Consider the following 7,942-nt stretch of genomic DNA (forward strand, 5'->3'; position numbering starts at 1 on the left):
TTTAAGTCTTCCGCATTACTTTCTGTTGATATTATATTGAAATGTTAGGGTTTAGATTGGTTGGTTCGCTCACATAGGAGGGTAAGTGTGGGTGCCAGTCGCGGCTCGGTTTTGGGTCGTGACAAAATCGAATAAAAAAACTATGATAATTCCTAATCATCTTCAAATCTAATGAGTTTATCGAGTTGTTCGAAATGTAAGAAAATATTTAGGTAAAATTTTAAAACTAAAGAGAGTAAAACTAATAGTAATTAAAAAAAGGGTGAAGTTGTGGTAAAAATGACACTGAAAATAAGAAATTCAATGGATGGATATAAAAATCAATTTTGAAAAGAAAGAAGAAAGATAGAGAAAAATAAAAAGGAAAAAAAGTTAAACTAATATGAAAAATAAAAAAATATATTTTATAACAAAATACTTGTAAAAATAAAATTATATTAGTTATTTTAGGATGCTCACTCTCTTTGAGAGAGTGCACACCACTCTCTTGTTAGATGAACGAAAAATGATGCAATTATATCTATTCAAAATTGTTTAGTGGGGTAATAGGACGATTGTAAAGTTAAGGTGTCTTTTTAAAAATTCGGGACAACTTCAGTGATGACTTTATGTCTTTTCTCTATTTAGAAAATATATTTGGTTGTTTTGTCATTACAAATCTATTAGAACTTTCTTGATATCATAACATAGAAAGAAACATTCTAGAATCTTTATGATTTTGATAAATTTGCCCTTGGTCGTCATTAACTTGGCTTTTCTATATAATAATAATTCAAGATTCCAAAAAGTAGAAATCAAACTAAAAACTGCAACTCATGACTGTCATATGAAGGTCGTTAAGAGTTAATTGTCACTCATTAGAGATATATATGTAATATGTTAATTGTCGTAATGAAAAAATATGAAAATTATAAGAGAATTTTATATATATGTAATGACCCTCTTAGTCGTTTTATAAATTTTACCCATTTTCTAAGTAAACCCCTTTTTAATAGTTTTTATAAATAATTTATAACTTATAAGAGTGACTGATATGATTCTCAGGTTTAATAAAGGATTATTTTGTTGCTAATAATAATGAAAAAAAGAAAAAAAATAAAAAGAAAATTAAATAAATAAAATAATAATAATAATAATAATAATAATAATAATAATAATAATAATAATAATAAAAGGGCAAAGTGCCCTAAAAGGTTAAAAGTCTCAGGCGGCTACGTTGAAGAAAAAGAATTAACGGAAACAAAAAAAAATACACAGAAGAAGAAAAGAAAGGAAGGGAGAAAAAGAAAAAGAAAAAGGAGGAGAAAATTTTATAGCTTCATCATAAGGCGTCAAGGTAATTATTCTTATTCTTTATATTAATTTTGTTATGTAATCAGGAGTAGATTTTAGGTTAAAATCGTGTATAATTTATGTTAATATATGAACTTGTAATTATGCATAAAGGTCATTATATACTAAATTATTATTTTATTATGTAGAAGTTATTGTCAATCTATTAGTGTTGACATTGTATGAGTTATTTAAAATTTTAGAGAATTTCTTATTACTACAGATAACTTTGATTACATTTGTCCTATTAGGGTCGGTATATATGTATATATATGAATTGATATCATAGGATAATATAATGAAATTAGGTAATTCAAGGATAGTTGTATATGTGTAAGCTATTGTTGATTGGTTAGTGGAGTTTTTGGATAACTAAGTGAGGACATAATTTTGTGCCAATGAATGAATGATTAATGGATGTAATATTATAGTATATTATAAGTATATAAATAATTAGAATTGAGAAAGAAAGTAAGATGGATCAAAAGTGCACTGAGTATGCGTGCTTGCTGGATGATTTTGGGGTAGGGGGATAAACCGTCATCGTCCTCATTTTTTTTAAAATATTATTTTCTTATTATATCATAAAATAAGTTTTTCAGTATTAAGACATGAGATTAAATATTAGATTATATTGATTGATATGGATATTGTCAAATTTATGATATTTGGAGAAGTTATGACTTAACTCTACGCTTGAAATTTGGAAGAAATTGAAAAAAAGTTACATGTTAATTGGTATCAAGATTTACGAATTTGATTATAAATTTAAATGATTTTTTTAATCTAGACTAGACATATAGCAATATGAGTGTTGTTAGTTTCGAAATCTTATCGTGATTAAATATTTGGATAGATTGTATTGGTTTGAAAGCTCAACGAAAAGTGAAGGCTCAAATTCTGGAGTTATTGTTTGACTACTTGAGGCAAGTGGATTTCTAAACTCTAGTTAAGTGTATGAAATGCGTGTATTTTCTTGTGGTATATGTGTGGTAGTAATGGGACTTGGTGATGGTTGACTTGTCCACATTGATTAGTTCTAATGATGAAAACAAAGGGTAATAAAAGGCAATGTAAATAATTGCTTGTGTATGATGTGTTGATAATAAAAAATGGTTTGAAAAGTTTGTGTCACGATCCAAAATGAGTCGTGAGTGGCACCCACACTTACCCCCTCCCCTAGGTGGCCGAACCAACAAGTCCGAACCCCAACATATACCAATAATTCAACTATAAATAGCAAAAAAAATGCGGAAACTCCAAAAGTTATTAAGTAACCAATTTAAATAAGTTTCTAAAGCTTAATACTTATTATCCCAAAATCTGATAGTCATCACATCAATGACATCTATTTCCAAATTACCAAGTCTAAAAGTGTTTAAGAAACCAAAATAAGCAAAAAGATGGCCCATGTCCGAAATTCAAAGACATCAAGACGTGAATGAGAGAATCCAGCACGAGCAAGAATTATTAGCTCACCCTGAACTCTGATATGCCGGAGACTGGCTAGAGCTGAGGGCGAGTCGAAGTCGATGGTACACTTGCTGCACTCCACAAAAGAACAGAGAAGAAAATACAAGTAGGGGTTAGTACAAGGAACACGTACTGAGTAGGTATCATCGGTCAACTCAAAATAGAAATCAATATATATTGAATAATAATATAAAATCAACTACAAACTTAACAGGTGGCAAGCAACAAACACATGAATCATTGACAACAACAACACCATAATAGGTACACCATCAATCACAACATCAAGCACACCTATGAGGACTCATGCCTCCACACCATACTCAATTGGAAAATAGGTACTTTGAGATTAAGTATGTTAAGTTACTTCAAGATTCCTTGCCTTTAATGTTATTGTGTCGGAACGTGACACTCCGATCCCATAATATCGTATCAGAAAGTGACACTCCGATCCCATAATATCCTGTCGGAACGTAACAATGCGATCCAATAATACCGTGTCGAAACGTAACACTCCGATCCAATTATCTCATTATTTTATTTTTATCAAGCTTTCTTTATTCAAGGCGTCATTTTAATAGAGAGGGTTCAAGATTAAAAATTCAACAGTCTCATAATTTTAGGCCAACCACAAACCACACAATCAAAACATACAACCACACAATCAAGTACATAGGAGACAATATCACTCAATACATATCAATCCCTATTTAGAGTTTATCTATCAAATAAAAATAAACCATAACCTACCTCCACCGAAGAACCGAAGTCAAGCAACTACTTCTCCAATGTTTTTCCTTTTCTTATTGCATCCGAACCCTTCCAATCTATTAAGTATATATATATACATAACGTGTAAGTTAACAAGACGATAAACACTCTGATTATTCTGTGTCTAGCCTATACCCATCAATTCACCTAATTCTATGACCAATTCCTTAAAGTTTAAACCTAAGGGTAAGTCTTAATTACTCCAATTAACACAACTTTAATAGTAATCATATAATATAATATACCTAATATTAATTAACTTATCTCCTTTTACCAACCATAATTCAAAATGTGATAATAATTATAATAATAACGAAGGTCATAAACAACTACTTACGTAAATTAGTGCAACATTTCTAACACTAGAAATTATTAATTCTAATCCACTAGGAAATATAATTGCAGCAATGTCCATTCCTTTTATAGTTACTGTAGGTACACTTCCCAACTTCCTTATGCATCTCAATATTATAATAATATATAATAATGCCTCCTATCTACTTTATAATTATAATTGTGATTCTTAATAACAAATTATAGCTTTCCAATCCCATGCTATATCAAATATATATATATATATATATTAAATCATGCAACACCCTATTAGAAGTCATCATTATGCTATGAATTCCCACTTAAAATATGTCCAATTATTTCATGATAAATGTAAGTCATTACTACCATTGACCGATCTCTTAAAAAGAAAATATAACAACATTCACTACATCTTTATATGCTATTACAAAAGTAGCAAATTCTTTCAACATTAAAGCATTATCAATTAAAGAAGTGTACCAGTTAAAAGACACTTTCGACGGCTCTTTCTGATTGTTTCTCTCCTCGATTTGTTTTTCTTCAATCGTCGTGCGCCTCTCTTTTTATTTTCTTTTGTACTAGAGGTTAATTATACCCTAATTATCATATATAACTAATTATAAAAATAGGGAAAGTAACCCACTATCAATTTTAATATTATCCTCTTTAACTTCTAACTCTATAAATTATTCAAAACCACCCCACTAATTTCATAATTATAATTATGAATAGTCCAAAACACCCACTTAAATCTATCGGAAAGTATTTTCTAACATAAAAAGTTCTAGTGCTCAAAACGATCAAAAATGATCGTTACAATAGATACCAATTTACTCATCGTTCGTCCTTGAACGATCATAGGAAGAAAGGCGAGGGCGAGAAAGAGTACCTGAATCTGTAAAAAGATGTGGATATCTTTCTTGCATATCAACCTCACTCTCCCAAGAAGACTCTTTAACTGGCCGATTCTTCCACTGAATCTTGATAGATGCAATCTCCTTTGATCCCAACTTGCGGACCTCCCTATCTAGAATAGCAATGGTTCCTCCTCATAAGACAGATTCTCATCAAGAAGAGCTGAATCCCAACGAATAATGTAGTTTCCATCACCATGGTATTTTTTTAGCATGGACACATGAAATACAGGGTGCACTCCTGACAGCCCTGGAGGCAATGCCCAATTCATAGGCTACCTCCCCTACGTGCTTCAGAACTTCAAATGGACCAATATACCTCGGACTGAGCTTACCTTGCTTACCAAACTGCACCTTTCATTAGTGAAACCTTCAGCAAGATTTGTTCACCCTCCATAAAATCCAAGTCCCTAAACTTTCTGCATATTCCTTCTGCCTACTCTGAGCTGCTAAAAGCTTTTCTTGAATAAATTTCACTTTCTCTAATGATTCCCTCAGAAAATCAGTACCCCAAGGTCTAACCTCAAATGCATCAAACCAACCAATGGGGGACCTACATCTCCTCCCATACAATACCTCAAATGGCGCCATATTAATACTCAAGTGATAGCTATTGTTGTATGAAAACTCTGCTAAAGGTAAAAATTTATCCTAATGACCACCAAATTCTATCACACATGCACGAAGCATATCCTCCAACACCTGAATCGTTCGCTCAGACTGACCATCGGTCTGAGGGTGAAATGCAGTACTAAGATCCAGTCTAGTACCTAATTCAACATGTAGCGTCTTCCAAAACATAGAAGTAAATTGTGTACCTCTATCTGATACGATGGAAAATGGAACTCCATGCAATCGAACAATTTCTGAGATATAGAGTTTGGCTAAATTCTCTCCATTGTAAGTCATCTTGACCGGAATGAAGTGAGCAGATTTAGCTAACATGTCAACAATTACCCAAATAGAATCAAACTTACCCAATGTCTTTGGAAGACCAACTACGAAATCCATTGCAATTCTTTCCTACTTCCATTCAGGAATGGGCATTCTCGGAAGTATCCCTCCAGGCCTCTGGTGTTCATACTTTACCTACTGACAATTCGGGCATTGGGAAACAAAATCAACAATGTCACGCTTCATTCTACTCCACCAAAAATGTTGCTTTAGATCACGATACATCTTGGTTGCACCAGGATGTATAGAATACCTTGAACTATGAGACTCTGTAAGAATAGTGTGAATCAAATCATTCACACGGGGCACAGATACCCTTCCCTTAATCCTCAAGACCCCTTCTTCATCAATTACTGCCTCTTTAGCCTCTCCTCGCAATACCATATCTCGAATTCGGCTCAGCTTCTCATCAGCAAAGTGATTTCCCTTAATCTTGTCAAGAAAAGAAGATCTTGCCTCCAAACAGGACAAAAATCCTCCTTTCTCTAGTACTTCCAGCCTCATAAAGTCATTAGCCAGAGTCTGAACCTCTCTAGCCAATGGGCGTCTAGAAACCTGTAAGTGGGCTAAACTACCCATGCTCCCTGCTTTTCTACTTAAAGCATCTGCCACAACATTAGCTTTTCCTGGGTGATACAAAATAGTGATATCATAGTCCTTCAATAGTTCCATCCACCTCCTCTGCCTCAAATTCAAATCTTTCTGAGTAAAGACATACTGTAAACTACGATGATCTGTATAGACTTCACACTTGACCCCATATAGGTAATGTCTCCATTGCTTTAATGCAAATACTACTGCAGCCAACTCCAAATCATGGGTCGGATAGTTACGTTCATGCACTTTTAATTGCCTCGAAGCATAAGCAATTACATTTCTCTCCTGCATTAGCACTGCACCCAAACCAGAATAAGATGCATCACAATAGACAATGAAATTCTTACCTTCCACTGGCAAGGTAAGAATTGGTGCAGTAGTCAACAAAGTCTTGAGTTTCTGAAAACTTTCTTCACATTCATCCGACCATACAAAGGGAACATTCTGCTTAGTCAAATTTGTTAGCTGCGAAGCAATAGAAGAAAATCCCTTGACAAATCGACGGTAGTAGCTAGCTAAACCAACAAAGCTTCTTACCTCTGTAACATTAGTAGGTCTTACCCAACTCTTCACTGCTTCAATCTTAGAAGGATCCACCATCACTCCATCCTTAGAAACCACGTGCCCCAAGAAGGACACTGAATCTAGCCAAAACTCACACTTGGAGAATTTGGCATAAAGCCTTTTCTCCCTCAACAACTCCAATACAATTCTCAAATGCTCCTCATGTTCTTTCCTTCTCTTTGAGTATATCAGTATATTATCAACAAATACAACAACAAGGAGGTCCAGATATGGCTTAAAAATCTCGTTCATCAGGCTCATGAAAGCAGCAGGGGCATTCGTAAGCCCAAAAGACATTACTAAGAATTCATAATGCCCATACCTGGTTCAAAAAGCAGTCTTTGGCACATCTGTTGCCCGTATTTTCAACTGATGATAACCGGATCTCAAATCAATTTTAGAGAAGACACAAGCACCTTGTAATTGATCGAACAAATCATCAATGCGAGGAATGGGATACTTGTTCTTAATAGTTACCTTATTTAACTCCCTTAACTCAGTTGGAGCCATTCTATAAGGGGGAATGGAAATGGGGCGAGTACCCACTCCAGATCAATACAAAAATCAATATCCCTATCCGGTGGCATACCAGGAAGGTTTGCAGGAAACACATCCAGAAACTCACAGACTATCGATACAGACTTAATCGAAGGTACTTTGGAAGTATCATCCCTGAGATGTGCCAAGAAAGCTAAACAACCCTTACTCACCATCCTCTTAGCACGAAGAAAAGAGATAATACGAACTGGAGTGGAAATATAGTCACCCTCCCACACTAACGGATCTGTCCCAGGCTTGGCCAATGTCACAGTTTTAGCATTATAATCTAAGATTGCAAAATTTGGAGAAAGCCAAGTCATACCCAGAATTACATCAAAATCAACCATCTCTAGAATAATCAAATCTACATAAGTATTGCTCCCCACAAAAGTCACAAGGCATGACCGATACACCTTCTCAACTATCACAGACTCACCCACAGGAGTAGAGACACGAATAGGCATGTCAAGCAAATCATAATA

The sequence above is a fragment of the Solanum pennellii genome, chromosome 11, assembly GCF_001406875.1.
Source record: "Solanum pennellii chromosome 11, SPENNV200".
NCBI classification, from domain to species: Eukaryota; Viridiplantae; Streptophyta; class Magnoliopsida; order Solanales; family Solanaceae; genus Solanum; species Solanum pennellii.